This window comes from Peromyscus californicus, unplaced genomic scaffold, assembly GCF_007827085.1.
Source record: "Peromyscus californicus insignis strain IS unplaced genomic scaffold, ASM782708v3 Scaffold_24__1_contigs__length_46423439, whole genome shotgun sequence".
NCBI lineage: Eukaryota > Metazoa > Chordata > Mammalia > Rodentia > Cricetidae > Peromyscus > Peromyscus californicus.
This window is the reverse complement of record NW_026294535.1, coordinates 16915680-16941026: the sequence shown is the minus strand read 5'-3', so window position 1 is coordinate 16941026 and position 25347 is coordinate 16915680. Positions and strand designations below refer to the sequence as shown.

At 42.3% G+C, this 25347-nt stretch overlaps 1 long non-coding RNA gene across 2 annotated transcripts in view; it reads left to right on the top strand.

The window, feature by feature from the left end:
- Positions 1 to 15339: 15339 nt before the first annotated feature.
- The window catches only part of LOC128119725 (uncharacterized), a 36809-nt gene continuing 26801 nt past the window's right edge, over positions 15340 to 25347 (top strand). For both annotated transcript variants that reach the window (XR_008221650.1, XR_008221651.1), the window contains exon 1: positions 15340 to 15469. This is a non-coding gene — a long non-coding RNA (uncharacterized LOC128119725). The remainder of the gene's footprint in view (positions 15470 to 25347) is intronic.

Below are 25347 nucleotides of genomic sequence, written 5' to 3'. Positions count from 1 at the left end.
CCCATGAATTATTAAAGGGCATTCAATTCCCCCACCCATAGGTCATTTGGTTTCTGCTTTAAGAATGAGATGCATTTTAAAGTATGTCTTTCCTTTTTCCAACAAATTATCTTAAGTGTCTACCATACTTTCTTTGGCACAAAGTCAAAGACAAAAAGGGTTGGATGGTAGATATGGGGGTAGATATTAATCAGATATTACATATGTACATATCAAAATCACACTGAAATGAGTAATAGAAAGATACAGAGATTCTGAGAAGGTATAGAACAGAGATGTTCTCTCTCCTGCATATGTGTGTGTGTGTGTGTGTGTGTGTGTGTGTGTGTGTGTGTGTGTGTGTGTGTGTGTGTGTGTGTTTGTGTGTGTGTGGTTCTGTGGAATCCTTGTCTTGGACTTTACCATAAATAGCACACTAAGAGTTCTTTCATATCTAGTAAGCAGTTCAAGTGAGGTTCAAGTTAGGCCCCCCCTACTTGTTTTGGAATGCAAATAGGGAACTTCCTAGTTTAATCTAAGGCCCTAAGTAGGACTCATCTACTGGTTCAAGGCAGGGTGAGACCATAGCTTAGACCCGGGACTGTTCTTGTAGACGCAGTATGTAGTCCCGAATGTGACTTACTTCCCTCAAGTGTACTTTGTGGAGTTCTCAGAGAAGGAGGTGGAATTTCCTCATTCAGAGTACGTGCTCTGTCCTAGGAGCCATTCCAGGAATTTCAGTGCGTTCGCTCTTGTCTCGCTTCCTCACAGCCCACATCTAATCTAGGCTGTCAGCAGTATGATGAAAAATGCATCCCCAATCTGACAAGCTCTGTGTTTTCCCGTTCGTTTAACCCACCACCAGCCCAAACTCAGGCTTTTCTACTAGCCTGCTCTTTGCTCCTTTGGCTTCTACACGTAGTCCGTCCTCTGGCAGGGAGGGGGAGGGTAAAAGGTGAATCCGCGTGTGCCCCTTCCCTATGCGAAGTTCTCTAGGGGATTCCTATTGCCACGACAGGAAAGTGGTTACCCCTCACGAAGCTGGGGAGATTCCAGGGAGCTTCCCTTTGATGGTTCCCCTATCTCTGGGTGCTCCCAAACCATAATCTGGACTGTGTAGATTCTTGGTCCACACTAGATGAGTTCCGGCATTGGAGTCATAGCACTTGCTGTTTTTTTTTTTCCTGGCCACGCCCACTCTACTCAGTCATTCCATAACTCGTTTCTTCTCCTTATTGGGAAACCCTCCTCAAATTCTGCGGGACACGGACTGAACACTCGTGTGAAATGCCAGTCAACCCTCACCTCTTCGTCCTTGCTTTCTAATCCTTGCTTTACTCCTCTTTATAGCCTGTACCACACTCCAGGTGAGGTGGATTTAAGTGATTTTATATAAATTCCATAATGGGACCAAAGATATGTTATTTATTTATCTATTTTAGGCCACTCTGTAGTCTCAGACCTAAACATGCTGTCTGGCATATGACAGCAGTCTATAAATATTTCCAGTACTCTTTACCTAGCTTACTGATCTTTCAAACTCTGCCTTACACAGTTTTTAAAGGCAAGCACCAAAAGTGCAGAACCACCTCTAGCACTGTGTACCTCCCTCTAGTACTGTGCATGTCCATCTAGTATTGTGCATGTCCTTCTAGTACTGTGCAATCCCTCTAGTACTGTGCACATCCTTCTAGTACTGTGCATGTCCCTCTAGTACTGTGCAATCCCTCTAGTACTGTGCACATCCTTCTAGTACTGTGCACGTCCCTCCAGCCCTGTGCCTGTCCCTCTGCCTTAAGTGCTGTGAACTTAGGAGGCATTTATCAACTACTTCTTGAGTGATAATTGAATAGTGTACAGACACTAAATTTTGCAAATTGCAGTTAAGTGGAAATACAGAATTATCAGCGAAGGCGCTGTCTTTGTGGTTAGACTGGGCTATTTGGATTTTCCATCTGCCACTTGCTGTGTCAGAGTGAATAAATCACTTAATCTCTCTGAGCAAGTTTCTTTGACTGAAAAATTAGGTTAATAATAGGACTAGCCACCCGGGGAGGACTGTTGGGAGGATTAAGTCAAATGAGAAATGCACTACTCAGCATTAGATCTGAACTTGTTATCACTGAGATAATCTTCATGCCAGGGTTAAGTGCTCTGTCTACTTCCTGGTTGGGCCCTGGACTTCCCTTTGGCAGAACAATCATCTTTGGCAAGATTTTCCATTTATGTGGGTACCCCCTGCTAAGTTTTAAGTCTTTGAAGGACAAGGTCTTAACTTTTTTAAATCTCTCAAGTCCACAAATCAGCACAAAAAAGGGCCTCAATGAATCTGTTTTGGAAGTGGATAAAACTGAATGAGAGAAGTCAGTTCTATTTCAGAACAAGAGCCCTGTGGTATTGATTCACGTCAGTTTTAATGCTTCTTCACATCTGTAGTCGTGTATGGAAAAAGGAATTAGCAAAATTTGCTTATCCATTCTTGCTTTTGTTTTTGGCTTGTTTGTTTTTTGTTCTTTTGGAGACAATGTCTTAGTTATCCGAGGCTGCCCTTGAGCCCCTTAAGTCACGGGGATCACCTTGAACTTCCTTTGATCCCCCTGCCTCCTTCTTATTGCTAGGATTACAGTTGTGCACCACCATCCCTGATTTATGGGGTGCTTGGGATTGAAACCAGGGATTCATACATAATAAGCACTCTACCAATTTTGGGGGCAAAATCTATTCTGGATTAACTTGCGGGGGAACAATACCTCCTTGGCCAGACCGTCCAGGAGTTCAGTCCTTGCTCCCTTCCCTACCTTAGTGGCCTCCCAGCCCTAAAAGCTGGTTTTCTGATGTCTCCAACAGAGAGCTCTTTCAGCAGCTGCTGGGTAGAAGCAGTTGTACCAGCTGAAGTACTGGAAATGTCTCCCTGACTTATAAATAGTTGAAGAGCCTATCTTGGTGAAATGTGAAGCGAGCAAATACTCCATTTTCTCTTGGGAGGATGAACTGGGATTCGGGGCAGGAATCTGTCACGCGTGTTGTGTCAGAGCTGCCGCTCACAAGGCCACATGGCTATGTTATTAACGTAAACACAGCAAACAGAGCAACTTGTGAGCTGTCTTCTCCCAACGCCTCTTCCCTAACCAGAGGCCTAGGCCTGCGGGGGGGCCCCTGTGTTAGAAGCAGAAATGGACCTCGCAGTGCTTCTGGGATCATGCACTTGAGCAAACACAGAAATAATGTGATGCGTAAACTCCAGCGGAAGTCGGGCTCTGCTGGGGTGTTCGGGGCGCGGTTTCCTTCCTCCTTTCCACAGGAGGAAGAGGAGATAATTTCAATCTCTGATCATGTTTCTGTTCTGGCTGGCTACCAGAGGTTTTTGTTTCTATTTATAATAGTCCTTGCTCACATATTCCAAGTTGTTCATCTCTGTGTCTTTTAGTTAAGAGATCTGAGGGAAGAGAGGCTTTTACCCGAGTTACACCCAGCTCTTTTGCTCACAATTATTATTTTGATTTAAGGGGGGGCGGGGAGGATGAGGGTTTTTTCTTTCATACAGACTTTGGTGTGGGTGAGATCTGGTCTCCCTATAGAAAATAATGTGAGGAAACATGCCGCTTTGGAATCAGGTATCCTTCCCATTCTTCCCTGACTGAGTAGGGTAGCTAGCTGGCTTTCTGAGCTCTAGGCTGGGGGAAGTCAAACCCTGGAACCTTCTTACTGGATGATGCACAGTGCTCAAATTACTGTGCACCTGTGCTCAGTACAATAGCTGGTTAATAGACGGGAGTTCCTTTTTTCTCCCAGCTTTTCTCAGCGACAATACTTTCTTCTTCATTATCAACTTATTTGAATATCAGTTGCCCGAGTTCTCGGATCGCCCTTCAGCATACACTCCCTGTTTGTGGGGGTCATATTTAAACTCTTTTTAAAAGAGCCTTCTTAGGTTTCTTACACTCCGCTGTATCCTTTGCTCACTGGCCACAGAAACAACTGTGGGGTTTGGGGGAAAACACGCAGACACTGGACTTGTTATTTCATAGGTTCCATGCCAGCTCTGCCACGGACTATTCGGTGGTTTCAGGTTACTCACTCATTCTGTTCCTGGTTCAGTTTTACTCACCTGTCGAGCCAGAACAATAGTCATTTCTATTTCAGAGCTTCTTACGAAAATTAAAAGAGCCTCGCATGAAATGAGCTTGTAGCGGCATATGGTACATCATAAATACTAAAAATGAAAGAGAAAACAGAGAAAAAAATTGTACAATCAAAGGCAATGAAATAGGTGTGGACTCAGAACAGGGCAGGATGCCCACAGACAAGAGGAATTCGAAGATTGAAAGCACACTCTTACCCCCTCAGTAGCTGACAAGACTAAAAAATCTATGTCTCTATAAAAAGGAATCTCTCTCCAACTTTTCTTCCTTACCCCTCCTCTGTAGAGTGGGTGAGTTCAGTGACAGACTGTTTTGGAAGGAGCTAGAAATATCAGTTTGAAAAATGCTTGGCAACCACTTGAGAATGATTATCTGACTTAGGAGGAAGGGAGAATACTGAGGTATTCCTCTTAGCCAAATTTAGATATGCCATGGAGGCTCAGTGAATCATCTCTCAGGGGCTTGAAAAGCAGTTTTCCCATACTAAGTGTTGCTTTGTGTCTACCAGTCCGATTCAGCATCCTAGGCTAACCCACCAGGGCCCCAGGAGGCTATGCAGTTTGGGCAACGACTAGATATATCCTGGTTTTAATCTTTTAGTCTATATTGGTGGACTTGTCTCTGCAACTTAAATGTTACCCCTTGGATTAATGCAGGAAATACATTAGGGTCACTGCCCTGCCCTCCCCCCAACCATTTCTGTGTTAGTCATGAGCTCAACCTGGGCCAATGCAATAAGATGAAAAGGATTTTGGACCAAGAATCAGGTCTTTCTCTCTTGCTAGATGTGAACAGAAGCATGATAGTCGTCTTATTGCTGGCAGCCATTTTAACGAGGCAGCAAGCCTTATGAGGGATGGCAGCTCTGATGGGCAGCTTGGAGGCGGGGGAGGGGGAGGTTCTCTAAGATGTGGTTCGATGCCAGCAGCCTTCCCCAATTCCCTACTCTTTTCTATTATGCCAAAGCAAATGTACTTCTTATGAAGCTACTAAAATTAGGGATTTGGTTATTTTCACACCCCCTCCCCCCCCCCACAAAACAAAAGAATGCTATCACTATGCTCACTCCTGACATTTCTCTATGCTGCATGGTAGGCAGCTATTTATGTTTTTATGTTGGTGTGTGAGTATCTCTATTAGATTGTGTATTAGTGGAGGCCAGCAGCCACATCCTACCTTTTCCTTTCTTTCTTTCAGAAGCACTTACCATCTTGTTTTGTAAAGAGTCACAATTTCAGTCTTCGTGGATAAATAGTAGTTGAAAATGACATAGATCTCACAGTCTTTCACTTCACTGGACAGTGGTGAAGTCTTTATTAAGGACAGCTTGATTTTTTTTTTTTGGATCTGGTGCCATAAAAGTCAATGCCCGATAAAAGCAAATCAAATCGTGTTCTTTTAGGACCTTACCCACGCTGCTCGTGCAGTAGTTTGAAATAAAAATCTCCTTACAAATGAAACCGTTAAATTATGTTCTTATAACATGCAACCAAGTACGGTCCCCCCAGCTTTCCCCCTAACAGGACTAATTTCAGGCAGTCTGTTTATAGAGTGAAGATGAATTTTATTGGCGACAAATGCACTCCCGCATTAGCAAATTAAGTGTGCTCTCAAAGGAGGAAAAAAAAAAAAACTCGGAGAAAATTGGGCTGTCTGTTCTTGAAATCTAAAAAAAGGACTTACTTCCTCAGGGGACATTCAGTATTTTCATAATCACATAGAAAGGAAAACATGGGCCTCTTGGGCATAACATTAAAATAAATTAATTTTGCTGCCTTATTCGTGATGGCTAAGGGCAAACTGGAACCGTTTATTTCTAGAATCCTCTTACCCAAGAAAACCAGGTTTTCCTGTGACCTCCAGCTGAGGTAAGATGAAGAATTGTGTCAACGTACAGAAGAAGAGGAACATGGGGCCTGCTATCTATCGGGGGCTTGTTAATAACAGTAGGTAAGTGGCCACGGCAGGAACAAGACCCTACGTCTTTATGATCGCGACTTCACATCACGGCGACTTCACATCACGACAGTGGCTTCTTTTGCTTTCTGTCTTGATATTGTGGGCTATAAAATATCCCCGGATGTTGTGGGCTATAAAATGTCTCCCATTTCTAGGAGGGTGTTGCCTGTGATCAGAACCTGAGGACATCTGCTGTCATTTTCCTTCATCCTGCTCAATATATGATCATTTTCCTCTCTGATGTCTCTTCACACGCCTATCAAGCTTTCTTTCATCTGTATTTTCACTTCTAGTCTCTGTTTGCCTAGTCATTTTCCTGAACCCCTAGACAATCTACTCACCATGCATGTCTAGTGTTGTGCTGCTCTAACTGGGTTTGAAGAAGCATCGACCCATCAGGCTGTGGATTAAGAGCTAAACAGGGGGCCTTTGGAATCCTATTCTCTTAACTATTGACTTTCATGTTTCGTAAAATATTGGAGAGGTGTGGATGACCTCTGCAATTGACCTTGAGCCCCCCAAGACACTGAAAAGTAGAGCTCCTTCCTGGAATTCTGCCAGCTGAAAATGTTAAAGAGGAATAGCATCACTGATGATGTTTTCTTGCAAAGAAAATAGGCTTTGTCCATAAATAAATAACTGTCATGTGCCCACAAATAGATTTTCCCAAGTGTAGGGATATCTTAAAAGCTTGTGGATGTGACCGTTGTTAACGTTTTTCTCCTCACTGGCATTTCCCCCTCAATTTATTAGCAGTGAGGGCATTTAGCTACGAAGCAACACTTTCTTAACCTGTTTTGCAAACTCCGGCGTGTTCACTTAGATGGGGCAAATGATTCTGCTCTAATGATAGCAGAGAAACGTGTGGTTGATTTTACATCTGAATTTACAGCTGACTCGTGTTGGTGTTGCACTTGCCCAGAAGACTACTTCTTCATTGCAAGGCAGAGTTAAGAGGAAAAACCAGACTTGTCCCCGAGGAGACGAAGCAGAAAATACTAACCCGTTTCCCAAACTGAATTTGCTTCATGCCTTGCCAGCTTGAAAACGGTGGAGCTGCAGGTTAAGTGAGAGAATCTTTTGCCTTGTTATGCCACAGGCCAGAAGTAAGTGGCTCAACTTGGAGATTAGATTTACAGGGAAGAGATTCCCACCTGCAGAGATTTTAAGCAAGTGGTGGAGGGGGGGACTTCCAAAACCTTATTTATGTTATGAAGAAAACTATTTTTGAGTAAAACTACCAATAAATTTCTTGAAATCTCCCTTTCTGACCTTAGGGATGAATTAAGAAAAGAGAAATTGTCTTTCATAGCATAGTTTTTTTCCCCTCTATTTAACCTATTCTTGTTAGTTTTAAACATGATTAACTATTTGACATGACTACACAAACGATAGATTGTATTAAACACATTCCAAAATAATTGCTACCTTAAAAGGAAAGTAGAATAACATTTCAGCAGTAAGTAGAGATAGGAGCAGCTGTGTGCAAGCAAAAGAGAACAAAACACTTAAGGCTTATAATTACATCTTTCTCCCCACCCCTTCTATTGGTGGCTGAACGCATCTTAGGTGCATAGCTCTTACGTAGTCATTATAATCACGTGACAGTTCTGCTAACACTACAAATATATAGCTATCTCATGGGTACATGATGCTTCCAGCATTGAAAAATAACAGTCATTGAGATGGCTAGGAGGGAAGTTTTCCTTCTTGAATCTTGAATCATCTCTATATTTTGATGCACTCAACAGTTTAGCACTTGGCACTTCGTGAAAGACACAGACAAAGAGCACACATTCCCTTCAAGACACTTACAGTCTCTCTTAGTGGCAGAGATGGGACCAAACAGAGGCAGCAGGAAGACCACTATAACCACCTAATGTTTCATGTTTCCTAAGTTGTATAGTTTGGAGTATGTATGTGTAGGGATATGGAGAGTGAAGGACCAGAGGAATGTGTAGAACTGAATTTTGAAATACAGGATTTATAGAGGTATCATGTTAGGTGTCGGAGATTTTTCCAATGATATTTGAGTGCTTGTGACTTAGCTACACTTTCATTCTACTTCTAGAATAAACTACATCTTCATCTTATCTAACTAACTTTTTTGAAATACACACATAATTGCATTTTTCACTTGAGATACAAAAGACAAAAACTGAAGTGGCGGTCCTCAATCTGAACACAGAAATTCAGAGGTCATCACACTTTTGGACTCTCCCTCAAAGCAGAATCCCCCCTTTGACTGTGGTTTTTATCTACTTAGAAATTAGTGCATAGTAGGAAAAACAGGTTTTGGAAAAATCCAAGAACTTTGACTGGATTTAATTTTGGGTAAAGTTTGTCAGCTCTGTTTTGATTTGATTTGCTGGAAGCGGAAATTAAACATGAAATAAAATATATGCCAAGTGGCTTGAAAGAGACCTTGTCAAACTGTAGATCGACTCACTGAACATGTTCTGCAGGTTGTATTTTAATTTATTCAAAATCAAAACTTGGTTTTAAAGATTCATGAGAATTATCTTTTATATTTGATTCCAAACATTATTTGTTGGCCAATTATGGTTCTAACTGCAAAATAAAAATTTCGCATTTCAAGGAAATAACTTCATTGTAGTTATTTATGTAAAGTATCTCAATCTAGACTTGCCTAACTCCATAGCTAAAGGCCAAGTTTAATTTTATTGCCTGAAAATGCTTTATGATTTTGATTTGTGCTGACTTATGTAAGGTTAATAAATTCCATTAGAAGAAACGATATGATTAGTAACTGGTTTTGTCTTTGTGCTCTCCATGACCATTGAGTTCTTACGTGGTGTTTGTGGAAGAAAAGTTGACTTCATAGTTTTGGCTCCTTCAGGCATAAGATACCAGAAGGTCTGGAAAGGCTAGAGTTCACAGTGCAGGGTGCCTAGGACCCTGGGAGAGCAGTGTGTGTTTTTCCAACCTGGGGGAGTATACACGACTCTTTTGTTGGTAGACAAGGAGAAGGAAGGACTTAGTTTTGTAAGTGGAGAACGGGAAGGAAGGACTCAGAGAATATCAGCTCTTTGGGAGGCTCATTATGGGATCAGCTTTGCGTCCTAGCACAAGTGTTCTTATGGCTCCCATGACTCTGTAACCACAGTATGTGCTATCCAGATGTACTCATAAGAATCCAATTAAAAAAACGGTTTTATTGTAGGTTCTTGTATAATCACACCACTTGGAACTAAGGTTACATTTGTATCACCACTCAGGCATGTAAATATTAGTACAAGAAATAAAAATATTGAATTAATTAAGCTATTACAAATTCAAGTCAGCAAACAATTTAATACTATGAAGATACTAACTGTATCTTATGAAAAATATATGAATAAGAAAAACCTTATATTCAAAAAGTGTTTAAAATGTGTTTGGTAAAATTATGACGTGTACTCACCTAATGCTAACAGAAAAGAAATATCTATGTTATTTGAAGTCATGAAGGTCCCTGAAGAAGGCAGATCTATTGCAGAGATACAAGGGTATAGGATGCAGGAAGATGGCACTTTTAACTTGGACATATCAGAAAAGGTTTCATAGCAGAGACAAAACCAGAACCAATTATGACATCTCGTGATTTCTTTTCTTTTCTTTTTTTTTTTTTGCAACAACCTTTATTTTTTTCCTTTTCATCTCTTAAGGACCATTATGAGAAATAGTTTTATTTTTAAAAATCTACATGTTCCCAATTTAAATGCCCGTGCCAAGTAGTAAGAACATTAAACTTCCACAGTTCACTAAGTATAAACGTATGTCTCTGAATTTAATACTGGGAATGTTAGAACATGCCCCAAATTGACCATGCTTTAAAAGATGGGCTTACGGGGTAATGAGATGACTTAATGGGCAAAGTCCTGTGGTCGCAAGTCTGACAACCTGTGCCCCACTTCAACTCAAGACCCACATGGAGGAAGGAGAGGAGCTGTCACCTTCAGGTTGTCCTCTGACCTCTGTACGTGGTACTGTGGCAACACACATGCACGTGCACACACACACACACCACTCAAATACAATAAAAATACATACTACATTAAAAAAAAAACTTAGAAAGAGAAGCAAGGACTCCTGGGGAGTCTACTCCTCTGTCTAACTGTGAAGAGGCCTGCGCTATCACACCAGGTTGACACCTCAGTGGTCGTCATCACATCTGCTGTGTGTGTTTCCGTTATTCTTCCTTGTAGAAGAATAGCATTGCTAGGCTTATAAAGGTCTTAAAACCCCTTCCCCTGAGTTGTACGTTGTAGATGTGCAGATGGAAATACAGAGAGACGAGGTCTCATCCTTTGTTGAAGAACTCGTATGTAACTATTTTTAAAAGTTCTGCTTCCTAGAATTAGGTAGGCATTGTTTAGCTTAAGTGGTGTTTCTCTGCTACTGAAAGACAGGGTGTCTGTGGTAATTGTAGCAACATTTATTTTTAACCTACTTTGTTCTTCAAGAGACCATTGAAAAACAACAAATATGTTCCTGAAATGTCAATGACTTTGTGGCATTCTTCTTTGCTTCCTGTTAATGGGAACTGTAATATATGTATATGTACACACACACACACACACACACACACACACACACACACACACACACAGAGCATATGTACATGTTGTTTTAGTTAGGATTGCTATTGCTGTGGTGAAACACTATGACCAAAGCAAACATCACTTTCATAGCACTCTTCATCATTGAAGGAGGTCAGGAAAGAAATTCAAACAGGGCAGGATCCTGGAGGCAGGAGCTGATGTAGAGGCCACGGAGGGGAGCTGCTTACTGGCTTGCTCAGCCAGCTTTCTTATAGAACCCAGGACCACCTGCCCAGGAATGGCCCCACCCATAATGGGCTGGGCCCTCCCCCATCAATCACTAATTGAGAAAATGTGTTATAGCCGGATCTTAGGGAGGCATTTTCTCAACTGAGGTTCCCTCCTTTCAGATGACTCTAAGTTGTGCCAAGATGACAAAGCATAGCCAGGACATATGTGAAGAAGTATACTTTCATACTTTCTAAGCAGCCTTAGAGATGCCTACCGTCATATAAAAGGCTAGGCTTCCTATTTCTAACAAGTTTGTAAACACAAACGCAGATGTGCGCACTTTATCAAATGTTTTTCTGGGCAACACAAGTGTAGTATTTACTATGAGGCTATGAGGATGTGAATATAATAAAAGATACAGAAGCATCTTACGTTACAGCCTTGTTTTAAAGTCTACCCACTTGCATCTGGGCTCTTATCTCCATGCAAGGACACATGGCCTCACACTGCACTTTGACTCCTGTTCTATGTCAATAAGTTCACCTGAACTTGGAAAATATAGAGGAGAAAAGACCGAAGATAACATTGCAGGTTCCTGGGTTTAAAACTCTTCAACTTTGGATACTTTTATGATGCAATGTTTAAGTCGAATGTAAAGGTAGAAGGTCATGTTCTCGTAAAAGGAAAGCAACGCCTGTGTGTATAAAATACTTTATTTTTTATTGCAGTTACATTAGCTTTGGAAAAAGCCTACTGGTAGCAGTTCAGGGCACTGAGATTAGTGAGGTATGGTCCATGCATAACCTTTGTGCTCGGCAGAGACACATTGATTTGTGCTAACTCTACCCTGTGACTCAGTAATTGAACTCTTGGCACAAGCAAGCACTCTAATAAAGAAAATACATGTACACAGAAAGTTATTTATTCTGTCATCATCCATAATGGTGCACAATTAGGAAAATCACAATTAACATCCATTAAATGGAGTTGGTTTAATATTTTATAGAACATTCCCTTAGTCACACAGGATGGTGGAGCTCAGAATGACTTATAATTTTTTTCCTAAAAAGTTTCTATTATAATATTTCTACAATGAAATACAACAAAAGATAAACATAATCGAGTAATCTCAAATACGTGAGTTTTGTAAAATAGCATTATTAGTCTTGACACCCCACCCTATATTAGACTTTAATATGTAAACTCCTTTAATTTGTTTGACTTTGAAATAAAAATGAGCAAAGAAATGTAGTGTTTGGGTTTCAAAACTAAACAAAGTAAGGAAATTTGAACTTCATTTCAGTAAATTAGCTAAATAATGCCACGAAAGCAGTAGTACTACTATATAAAGTTATAAACCACGTCTTAGGCCTAGATGATAGTGCTCAGGCCTGGAGAGTTTTGCACAATGTTGCAAAACAGTGACACCAAATCCCTCACCGATGGGATGCTCACTGCCAGGGCCCTTCTCATACAGAAACAGCGACACTAACTGCTTCTAAAGCCAAGTGAACAGGCCCACCTGGTACAAGAGCCCTTACCTGGCTTCAGGATTTCTCTGTAAAATATTTTTAAATAAAAAAAAATTAAAACATAATTTTACCACTTTCTCTTTCTCCTTCCCCCCTCACATCCCTCTTTTGTAGCCACCCCCTCCACTTTGGCCTCCTTCTCTTGAATTGTTCTTGTTTTACACACACACACACACACACACACACACACACACACACACACACACACACACCCCTAAATATGAAAACACAACCTGCTCACGCCATTTAGTGTTAGCTTTATGTATATGATTTCAGGGCTGACCCCTTCGTATCAGATAAGCAATTTGGGGGCTCATCGCCGGGCAAGACTGTTTCTCCTGTTCCCAGCATTCCCTAGTTGCTTGTGGTTCTTTGTCTGGGTTGGGGTGACGTTTCCTCCTTTCATGTTAGCATGTCTATTTGAGGTGTCCTTCTTCAGGTCTTGTTTAGACAGCTGTGTTACTGAGGTATCATGTGTGAAGCTCCTCTGTCATTTCTAGAAGATACGATCTCACAGCAGACTCCTGGTCCTCTGACTACTGCAGACTTTCTGCCCAGTTTTCCACATTATTCTCTGAGCCTTATGTGCTGGAGGAGTTGTGTTATAGATGTCCCAGTTTGGGCTGGGTATCTCATGATCCATCACTTGTTTTCTGCCTTCTGACTGATTGTGGTTTCCTGTGATGGCCTTTATCTGTTACAGGGACAAGTTTCTTCGATGAAAGGGGAAAAGTACACTCATCTGCAGATATAAGGACAACTATTTAGAACGCAGTCAGAAATTATGCTAGTTTACTAAAATGGTGGTAGTGTGTTCTCCTCTAAGATCCATGATCTCATTAGCCCATGGTAGTTGACTGGGTTTCTTGTACCAGACACGATTTCTCTCTGTTGAGTAGGTCTTAAGTCTAATTAGAGAGCTGTCAGTTCCTACTAAGATATGAGTGTCACTATTATACCTGTAGGGTTAGATCATTGTTGTAGTTCATAGATGTTATAGATATAGGAATATTGGCTGCTTCCTTCCCTTGTAAACTTGCATATGGAAAGCTAGTCCTCAGGGAGGAGGCTTTCCGGTAAGATCCATCTTGGGTCCACTGAGTCTTATATCCAAAGTGCATGGTGTCTTCAGCAACAGAGACTTATTTTCAACCTCTGGGAAGTAACCGAGAGCAACAGTCTATGTTGTTTTGAAGTTCTCTTAGATTCCCTTGGCTAACACCTGGAAAGAGAGTTTCTTATGCTTGCCATTGATGTGTTGTTAGATTGTCCACAGCTTTCGGGGGATGCATTGTCTGTCCAAGTGTGATAGCTCCCTTTAAGTTCTATATGCATATACATACACATAGACTTATGCGTAGTGTATGTAATTTTAGGTCAATGAAAAATAATATGGCCGGGCGGTGGTGGCACATGCCTTTAATCCCAGCACTTGAGAGGCAGAGGCAGGTGGATCTCTGTGAGTTCGAGGCCAGACTGGGCTACAGAGTGAGTTCCAGGAAAGGCTCAAAGCAACACAGAGAAACCCTGTCTTGAAAAAACAAAAAAACAAAAACCAAAACACTATGATTCCTGTGGTTTTTCTAGACACTCAGTGTCATTTCACTCTCCTCCCCATCTTTCTGTATCAACCCTCCTCCCCCTTCCCAGTTAAACTCTCCCCCATTTTACCCATTTCCCCCTTCAAATTACTTGAAGCCCAAAGCATACACGGTACTTTAAAGGTCAGCATTTTGGAGAAATGAAAATATTTTATTAGCATTCAGAGCTTGACTTAGTAAGCCAAGAGAGCATTTTAGCCAAGAGAGGGTTGGTTGTATATCCTCAACCAGAGTATATGGCAGAGGCTATTATGATTAGTTATTAGTGTTCTTACTTTAGTTGGCGTACAAACAATATATTTCAGGGCTGAGGAGGTGGATCAATGGTAAAGTTATTGCTGCACAGGATGAGGAACTGAATTTAGATTCCTGGTGCTCACATACAGAATCTGAGCATGGCAGCCCGCTCTGGAAACCCTAATTCTGTGGGTGAGGAGATAGAGGGTCCCTGGGGATCCCTGGCCTGTCAATCTAGCTGAAGCAGTGAACCTTAGGTTGAGAGGGACCTTGTCTCAAACAATAGGGTAGAGCAATAATGTATACTCAAAGACAACCTCTGATGTCCACACATGTGGCACACCCTTATATACGCACATGCGTGTGTGCGTGTGTGCATATGTGTGTGTGTGTGTGTGTGTGTGTGTGTATGATGATTGAATCTTAAGGCCCTTGGCACAGTAGTTGGTACACTATGGAGCGCTTCCTAAGTTCAGGGAGGAGCTGCTGGAGAATGTTTAAAAAGCCTGAATTTGGATGCTGACAGAGGCCACGCTTCTTACCTTCCTGCCACTGAAGCCTGGATTGGAGAGTAGGAGTCACTGTTGGGTTAATGGAGGATGGGTTGGCATCTTACTACTAGGCCTGCTAAAAGTTGCCTCCCAGGCTCATATCTGTCTGGAGATAGGTGAATAGACAGGGATCGTGACAGGGTGTTTCATGCAGAAGGGTTGATTTCCCTTCAGTCTCCTCGTTCTCAAATCCCTTCCTCCTTGGATTCATCTGCAAAATATCGAACACTGCCTGAGGCTGGTCCCTGGGAGGATATGAAATGTAACTGTGTCGGTGGTCTATCTGTTGTTTGTCAGGGATCATCAGGGTGTTAGGGGCAGGGTGGAAGTAATAGAAACCAAATTCCCTGGACGTGAGAATCCTGGGTGCAGAAGGACTAGACTCAAGCCTAAGACAGGGAGCAAAAACCGTGAAGGACAAATTTGCGGTGTGGGTGTGTGTATGCTGAGAACAGAAGCCCCTGATCCACAGCGAGCATGATACACAAACCCTGAGAATTTAGAGCTCTCCAAAGAAAAACTGGGGAGGTGTGGGTGGGGTGACAGGGAGAGTAAAGGCATGCCTGGCCTGGAAAGAAGGGTTCTTTCCCACCAGCATCAGCAGAATCGGGGATTAGGGCCCAGGCCACCTTTAACTAAGAAGAAATCAGGAATCTCCCATTTCTGCACACCTGTCTTTTTGTGCTTCAAGAAGTAAGTAGGCGCTCACGCTGTGGTGTGTGCGTGGGTACGTACCTATATAAATCCCAAGGAGAATGAAACTCTGATTCTCTGCTGGCAGGAATTACACGGAGGCTTAAATTACAGTGGATGGGGGCTGCACAGAGCAGCAGAAATGGTGCGGGGTGGTGGGGGAGGGAGGCATAGGACCTAAGAGAAAGAGAGAGCTCAGCAGTGGGGATAAGACGGGGGCCCAGCCATCTCAAAATTCTGTTTTTACGCGGGCACGGTTGTTGCTCTGGTAACCAGGGAATTGCTGGCAATGTGTCTAATCTGAGATAAGTCAGGCCTTGGTGTGGAAGAGTGATCAACCTGTATGGATAGCTTAGGGTCAAGATCAAGGAATTTGGGAGACTACAAAAAGATTACAAACCAAGACATTTGTGGCACATGGACTTATGAGTTCCTTTTATGTTTTGCATTTCCCATGGCAGTCCTGGAATGCAATTGGTCAGTCTCTATGCCTACGGAGAAGAAAGCTTCCAGCTGTTCAAGGGTGAGGTCAACAAGGTTGTGTGTGCTGCAACCAGACAGAGGTTGATGGGGGATGCGGAGAGGAGTCTAGAGGCAGATGTATGAGATGTGGCTGAACGTTGCAGGAAGAGTGGACAATTTGATGCTCATGCCCTATTTGTCAATTGTGTTTGACCTCGCTGCTTCTTTCTCACCTGTAAAATGGGAAAAACCACTCAAATTCTTAGGTTTCCAACACACAACAGTTTCCCTGGAACCTACCCAGTAGGTGCATGGTATACGACAGATACCAGTGAAAAATGCGACATCCATTTTGAGGAAAGGGACTTCTTTTTTTTTTTCCTGTGCTGTTTGCTTCTAGTATGATAGAATTCTGTATTCTAACAAATTGCACCGCACTGTGTGGTTTGAAAAGCTAACCTCAATCTTCTACAGTTCTAGCGGCCAGAAGGATGAAATGGAGAAGATGTAGGTTCTTCCAAAAGTTAACCTCTCCCTCTGGTGACTCTGGACATTCCTTGGCTAGTGCCTGGGTGCCTCTCAGCATTCCATCCCATACTGTATCTCTTCTGTATGCCTGCCTCTTTCTAGCCTCTTTTCCCTTTATAAGGTCATGGTTGCGTTTAAGCAGGACCTAGATAACCCAGCATGCACTTCCCCTCTCAATGTCTCATAATAATTCCATCTTTTGTTACAAGAAGATAACAGGTTCCAGGATTTAGAGATGAATATATCCTTGGGGGCCTTGTTATTTTCCCCCCTTACCTGTCACATCTGTCCATATGTCATAAGAAATTGTTCTGAAGATAACAAAGATTTTATAAGAAAGTTTGTCTTTATTGTAAAGTAAGTGAAGAGACACCCAACTTAGTTTGTTAGGATTAATGACAAAACACCTAGAAGATAATTGCCTAAAGTGTAACCCGCCACTTGAAAAAGACAAGGTGATTTGAAATAAGGAATGGGGGGTCACTGAAAATGCAGCACACTTACTTTTCAAGTTATCCCAACACATTCAGCTCTAAGGTTGAATATGTAAAAAAATCAAACACTACTGTTCTGACTGTGTAATTGGAGCTGTGCATCTGCGGGGAGGTGGGGGAGTCTTCTGCGATCAGAACTGAAACTCCTGTGGGAGAGCCGCACTTCCCATTGCTGTGGGCTGAATTATGTCTCTCCAAAAGATGTGTTCAACTCCGCTGCAGGCAAGAGGTGGAAGGGACGTCAGAGCGAGAGAATGGAGAGATGCGGAGCTAAAAGATGTCTGTGGCACATGACGCGATCACCGCACTCAGGAACTCTCTGTGCTCATCTGCACAAGAGCGGCACAAGATTAGGTTGTCAGTGTTCCATCCCAGACGAGGAAGGGACAAATTAACCTGGGGGGACCCTAACAGTTAAAGCTTAGTGGAGGAGGCAGTGCCATGTTCTTGAGCGATGTAGCTACCATAATGTACCACAGTCACCTTAGTTGTGGCAGTTTTATCACAGCAACAGAAAAGTGACTAGCACAGAGGTCCTAAGAGGTCACTGTATAAAACTGTGACAGTGATATCTGGGTTGCACAGGAGACCCTGAAATCTTTTTTTTTTTTTTTAAATTTGATTTCTTTTTTTAAAAAAAAATTTTATTAAGAATTTTAAAAATTCATTTTACATACAAATCACATATCCCCCTCTTCTCTCCTCCTGCCCCTCCAGCTTCCCCTCACAACCCACTCCCTGTTTCCCCCTACAACAAGGTAAGGTCTCCCATGAGGAGTCAGCAGAGCTTGGTACATTCAGTAGAGGAAAGTCCAAGCTCCTCCCCTTGCCTCAAGGCTGTGCAAGGTGTCCCACCATAGGTAATGGGCTCCAAAAGGCCTGCTCATGCATGCACCAGGGATGGATCCTGATCTTACTGCCAGTTGTGATCAAGCTACACAACTGTCTCACTTATGCAGAGGGCCTAGTCCAGTCCGGTGGAGGCTCTACAGCTGTTGGAGACCCTGAAATCTTGAACATACCAGAGCTATGGGATATCTGCCAAGGAGAGCTATACACAGGGAGTAGAACCATCCTGAGAGAGATGTAAGCTGTAGGCAGCAAAGCTGGAGGGGCACGAATCTTAAAAGTTCCTATTAAAAATCAAACCTGAAGCCAAGTATTGGGGTGAATGCTGGAAGATCCGAGAAGCAGAACAAGCCACAGCTACCTCACCTTACCAATTCCTCAGCTGATCCTGTTTTCTCAGACTGGATGCCTCTCAGCTGAACTGTGCTGCTCAAAAGCCTAAAAGCTTAACCAGGCTCTAGTTCCTGGTCCTCATGCCTTAAATACCTTTCTGCCATCACTTTCCGGGATTAAAGGCTCCTTTTACCACGCATGGCTGTTTCCAGTGTGGCCTTGAACTCACAGAGATCCAGGCATATCTCTGCCCCTGGAATGCTAGGATTAAAGGCGCGTGTGCCACCATTTTCTGGCCTCTATATCTAGTGGCTGTTCTGTTCTCTGACCCCAGATAAGTTTATTAGGGTGCACAATATTTTGGGGAACACAATACCACCACGGATACCAGCTGGCATTATGTTTGTGCTGATGAATTGGGGCTTTACTTTGGTTCAGTATTTTCCTCACTGTGCCTGATAGCTTTATGGCAACTTGAAGCATGCTGGAGCCATTTGAGAGGAGAGAATCTCAATTGAGAAAATGCCTCCAGATTGGTCTGCAGGCAAACCTGTAGGGCATTTCCTTAATTACTACTTCATGTGGAGGGCTCAGGCCATTGTGGGTGGTACAACCACTGAGCTGGTGGTCCTGGGTTCTATAAAGAAGCAGGCTGAGCAAGCCATGGGGAGCAAGTCAGTAAGTAGCACCCCTCCGTGACCTGACCTTTGCATCAGCTCCTGACCCCAGCTTCCTGCTTTGAGTCCTCTCCTTACTTCCCTAGATGCTGTAAGATGGAATGGACCTTTTCTTTCCTGAGATGATTTTAGTCGCAGTGTTTTATTACAGCAGTAGAAGACCTAAGACACTCAGTATGTCCCCATTTTTCCCTTTTGGAATGATAATGTATATTATGTGCCATTGTATGTTGTAAGTATGTCTTCCGTAGGCTCAGATGTTTGAATACTTGCTCCCTTGTTGGTGGTGCTGTTTAGGTAGGTTTATGAGGCATGGCCTTGCTTGAGGAAGTGTGTGTGTGTGTATGTGTGTGTGTATATATGTGTGTGTATGTGTGTGTGGGGGGGGTGTTGGGGTTCTAAAGTCATGTATCATTTCTAGTTCACTCTCTGCTTCCTGCTTGTGGTTCAAGATGTGAGTTCTCAGCTGTTCCCGTCACCATCAATGCCTGCCTGCTGCCGCACTTCTGTCGTAGCGATGGACTCAGATCCTTATGGAACCCTAAGTCCAAACGAACTCTCTCTTCTGTAAGTTGCCTTGGTCATAATGTTTCATCCTAGCAATAAAATGGAAACTTTACAGGACTTTGAGATTCTTTAGACACTCTTATTTCAGGATTTTGACTTCTGTATCTATGGGGGAAAAAAAGAAGACATTTCTATTGTTTAAGCCAATCAGTTTGTGGCACTAAATTTCTGTGATCCCAGGAAACCAATGATGCCTATATGTTGGCATGTGTGTGGACATACATATGCATGTTTGTGCAGTTATGCATCTGAGAGAAATTATCATCTCCCTCAAATTTCTGTTACCTAACTTCATGAGTTTTGAAAACTGAAATTTTTAAGTAAGAAGTATTTGTCACATGTGATATTTAGATTGTAGCGCTGTCTTCGAGGTAGCTCTTGGGATATACCCTTTTTGTATGAAGTGTTGGCAATATGTGGGTCCTAGAATGATCATCCACAGGATCTTTCTTTTCTTTCTCTGACTGTACCAATAGTCAATGTGGTGGCAGTGGACAGGAAGCTGCCAACAAAATTCCAAACATGACTTTACATGACTAGGGAGCAAGTGACCGATGAGTTGGAGGACATCCATATAGATGTTTCATGAAGACAAAATGCTTCTGGGATCTGCTGGCATCCAGATGCGCTTATTCATGGTGTCCATGCTACTTTCTGTGTCAACCTCTGTATGAAACAGCAAGCATGTGTGCCAGAGACATTTCCTGGGCCAGAAACAGATGGGGGTAAACTAATTTTCCTTCTTCCTTTCCAGTTGGTGCATTTCAGGGTGTGTCGGGGTAAGCTCGGAGTCTACACGGGTGCTCACACAATGCTGTGAAAGAGTCAAGAGAGGCAGGACTCTATACTGTAGACTGGCTGCCTGTCATTTTCTTGGACGTTTTAATATATTCCTGAAAAAAAAAATTAAGGAGACAGCTTTCCGTTTGCTATCGGCTTTCAGATCAACGTGGGACCACATCCCGCTACCTCCCATTTCTTCTCATTTTGATGTACATTCTCTGTTGGCCACTGGCCAGAGAAAAATACAGGAAATGATACATTTATTCCTAGACACAGCTTTTGTGCTGATATGGGAGACAGTTTTTAGTGACTAATCCTATTGCGTGTGTGCGTGCATGTATGTGTGTGTGTGTGTGTGTGTGTGTGTGTGTGTGTGTGTGTGTATTCATATCAGAAGGGATTAATGTCTGTGTCATCTGCACTAACAGTGGTCAACATTTGCTGGCTTTCAAGACAGGTTTGTCATTCTCAGGGGCTTTCTTGGCCAATGATCCATGTTTGTAATCTCCAGCCTTCAGCAATGATTTATAATATGAATGTCAAATTAACTTTAACTAATCGGGTTTAATACCAACTGACTAAAACCAGATGTTAGAGAGCTGACTAGCTGCCTTCAGCTGATATGTCAAATGTCAGGAAAAATCCCAGCCCGTCCTAAAGAAAAAGCCCGAGAAGAAATATTTGCTCTGACGTTCAAGGAGGAAAACATTTCAGATGTCTCTAATTCTGAACTCCTTTTGGTAAATAGGTTGATTAAGCAGAAAAAAAAAAAACCTTTTTGAAAAATATGTAGCAGCCACTTGGTGTTTTCAGAAGTCATTCTTGGTTCTCAGGTGAAAGCTGGTGGGGAGAAAGAATGCAAATCTCAGAGCTGTCAATATTCCACTACGTTCTGTTGCATCTGCTACTCTGAACTGGCCTCAACCAGAGAGCACGCAGATGAGAAACATCTCACAGCCTGGTTCCTGACAAGCCCTGGAAGCTGTCCGGTGAATTGGCATAAACTGAGCCTGTCTTGGCCATGGCATGGCAAGAGTGGGTAGGGAGTCTCACACCTGTCCTTGCAGTATGGTCCACCCCAAGTCACAGGACAGACCTTCCCTCACAGAAAGACCTTCTATCCGTTCATTTTGAAGTTAAAGATTGATTGAAGAAGAAAGAAAGCACAGTTGCTTTGGTTTGGACAAATGCCATGCAATTAGCTTGAAACTGGGCCGGTGAACAGCACACAGACTAAATTATCGTTTAATAGTTTGCAATAAAGAGGATGTTTGGTTGCTTTCAAACCCGACTCTGAAACAGAGAGTGTGAGGTATGAGAGTGGGACATTAAAGCGTAGGACAAGCCATCGCTGGGTGAAAGATTAGAGTGAGAACTCCAAGCCATGTATACATACACAGCTCACACATTAAAGTTCCTGGGGCCTGGGGAGATGGCTGAGTGGATAAAGAGCCTGCCATTCATGTTGATGACCTGAGTTTGGATCCATATCACCCTCATAAAAGCTAAGTGCTTGGCTGTGGTGGCGCACGCCTTTAATCCCAGCACTCAGGAGGCAGAGGCAGGCAGATCTCTGAGTTTGAGGCCAAGCTGGTCTATAGAGTGAGTTCCAGGACAGCCAGAGCTATGACACAGAGAAACCTTGTCTCAAGTGTTTGAGCTATGTGCATTTTAACACCAGCATGGATGACAGGCTGATCCTGGGGACTCACTGGCCAGCCTGTTCAGCCAAAATGGGCAGCTTCAGCCACAATGAGAGATTTTTATCTCCAAAAACGAGGTGAAGAGCAACAGACACATGTAGGACCAAGTGCATTCACACATGAACACATGCACACCTATGTTTGCGACACACAGAGGCGTTCACACTCACAAAAGTAAAGTAAAATAAAATTGAAAAAAAAAAAGAAGCCCTTGTACTCGAAAACATGAAATGTCTTTAATGTAGCAAATGTCATGTTTATGAAAAGGGAGAGTGGTTCTAATTTTCCCCACACGTTTTGAGAATTGTTTATATTATTTATCTATTCTTTCTGCACAGTCAAGTCGGTGACACTTTGAACAAGGACACATTTCATCTACACCAGGTGAATGGAAGAGATTGGACCTGCTGGGCTAGTGATACAAATAGAAATGAAGACACTTCATGGGCAAATCACAGTGGACCACACGTATACCTTCCTTTTCCTTTTAGGTAGAGGCTTACCGTAACATTTGCAGTAATACCAGATGATTGGAAAGATGTGATATGGTCCTACAATAATTCAGCTCGGTGTTTTTACTCTGTGACATACCCTGTGTTATCAGGCATCTGAAATCAAACGCAATGCTTAGAAGCTGAACTCTGTCATAAAGCCAAGGGTGTGAAAGCAGAGTGACTGGAGAGGTAACTACAGTGCCTTTGCAGTTTGAGATTTTCAATTTCAGATATGCTACTCCTCAATCACTGGGGCTACTATTTAACCTTTTCTCGATTTGGACAACTCTAAATTGGTCACCTGAACTTGATGGTAAGACTGTGGAGTGACACATGTTTCTGTAGGTTTGATCTGGAATGTCGTCAGCCAAAAACTCATTCATGTGTAATGGTCTAGTAACCGACTGTGCTGGCAATCAGGGGCAATGTGGGAGGTGGGGAAGCCTTTGTAAGGTAGAGCCTTGTGGTTGGGTTTTAAGTCACTGAGATGTGCCTCTAAAGGGTCTTCCAGGTCCTCAGCCCAACCTCTTTCTCTTTGCTTATTGGCCTCAATGAAGCGAGCAAGCTTGTTCTACCATGCATTCTTTGCCAGAACACGCCAAGCTACAGGCCAAAACAATGTGCCAGCCAATCATGGCCTGATACCCGTACTGTAAGACATAATTAATATTTATTCCTTTCCAGGTGATTCTCTCATATAGATTGTCATGGAAGCTGCTGCGTAAAGCCTAAAACAATACCGAGCCCATTATAACGGCTCATTAGGCGTTGGACTGAACCAGTGTATTGCACCTGCTTAGACACTAATTTTCAGACGTCTCACATAGAGCTTGAACATCATTTGGGAGTGAAGCCATGATGCGGATGCAATTACTAAGGGCTTGTTTGGTTTTGTCTTTTATTTGTAGAAAAAACCAAAAGTATGTAAACTTGGTTTGGCCCATGTTGGTTCTTAGCATACTTGGCAATGTTCGCTCTACTCTCCATTGCAGAGACTTAGAGTTTTGAATTTATTTTAGGTTTCCTCCATAAGACACATTTGTACACTATTTGTAAAACACGTGGAGGGCAGAAGCAGTCGGCGATCTGTTCATACAAGTCCACTGGAGCTGATTGTATACCTTTTTTGATCAATTATGTGGTCAGTGGTTCCAAATCAGCCATGGTAGACATGTTTACAGGATGACAAAAATGGCAAGTCTACATATAGATCTGTTTCTGGCATGTCATCTGAATTAATTATCAACCATTTCTATACTCAACTGGGTGGGAAGAACAGCCCTTTACACGCGCTGGCAAGTAGACAATTGGGGGTTGACAGAGTCAGATTTTTGTGTTGGCCTCTGGCGATCTCCCTGATGGTCCCCGTCTGTCTCAGTGCTATGAACATGAGGTTCCATCGAGGTATTTAAGTGAAATTCCTGAGCTGACTACTCCTGCAACCAAAACAAGGTCCATCTTCCACTGTGAGGAATTTTTTCTTCACCTGAAACAAATAGCTAACCTGTACAAATGAGAACTTTCTCGGTTTTTTGTCTTTCAAATAACTTTGTAAACATCAATTATCTGTCCTGCCTAAAATACCAAGGATACCTTTTGACATTCTTGTGAAAGTGTGAGAATACATTATCACACATACACACACAACCCCCCCTCACACACACACACCACACAAAACGCACACAATTTGTCTATGAATATAGGTCTAATGATCTTTTCTGGTGTGTTACTGTGCTAATGCAGATGGAACCCAGAGCTTCACACATACTGCATAAGTACTGTACCACTGAGTTGATTTATACCCTCAGTCCCATTCTGGTTATCTTGGCAGAAATCATGTAATCCTGAAAAGAAATAAAAGTATTTTGAAATATCAGTGGTACCATCCTCTGAGCCTATCTGTGAAGATACACAATTGAGTTTGTCGGAACCTGGAGATAAGTTCACGAATGTGGAAAGATATAAAACCGGTATCACAACACCCTGGTGGAATACTTTGGTTTGAAGACTGCCATTTTTAGGTTTGAAGAAGCTTTACAACAATGAATAATGAAGTGTTAGCATCTTGAGAATGGAAGGTCCCTCTTTTGGAGGTTAGAGAACCAACAACATATTGTATTTGAATAAATCTAACTCCAGTAGAACTAAGCTTACAAAGCTGTAAAGGATCCAGATTTACAGAAAAAACAGTGAAATTCTTCTACAAAAGTAAAAGTTGTGATCCTTTCTCTTAAAGAAATTATAAAGGACATATAAGCTATAAAGCTTCAAATCTCTTAAGAAAAAAAAGATATGGGAACATCGATCTGTGAAAGGATTGCTTCAGGATGAATCATAAAACTTTATTTGGTTATGTTTTAATTAGATGTTATTTTATAAGTACATATTGGTTATAGAGAGTAACAGGTTTCATTGTGATATTATCATGCATGCATGTAACATATATTCATCATTTTGATGTCTCCCTTCGCCTTCCTGCTTGCTTTCTCCTCCCTTCCCTTTGGTTCTACATTACAGTGTTGAATAATACCTCATTTTCTGCATGGACTGTGTTTTTTTGTTTGTTTTTACACATGTTCACTTCCTGGAGAGATATTTTGATTGCTTCCAAATTTTGGCAATTCTGAGTACGACTTCTGTGTATGCTTGCATGTGATTTTGTGTGGACCTGGGCTTTCAGGTTGGGGAATGTATGGCAGAATAGAGAAGCTCGTGATGTGGAAGGCCAAGGAACAGGGGCATTGGTGCTCCATTCTCTCCTTGTCCAGGCTCCAAGTCCATAAATGAAATGGTGTTACAGACATTCACGGTGGATGTCCCCCAGTTAATTCTTTTTGGAAATGCCCTCACAGAAACACTTAAAAGGATGGCTCACCAATGTCCTAGGTGATTTTTAAATCCAAGTCAAGTTGACAACAAAGATTAATCATCTCCATGGGTTTAATCATATCCTCCCCAAATCCATGTCTATCAGGAATAACAGAATAT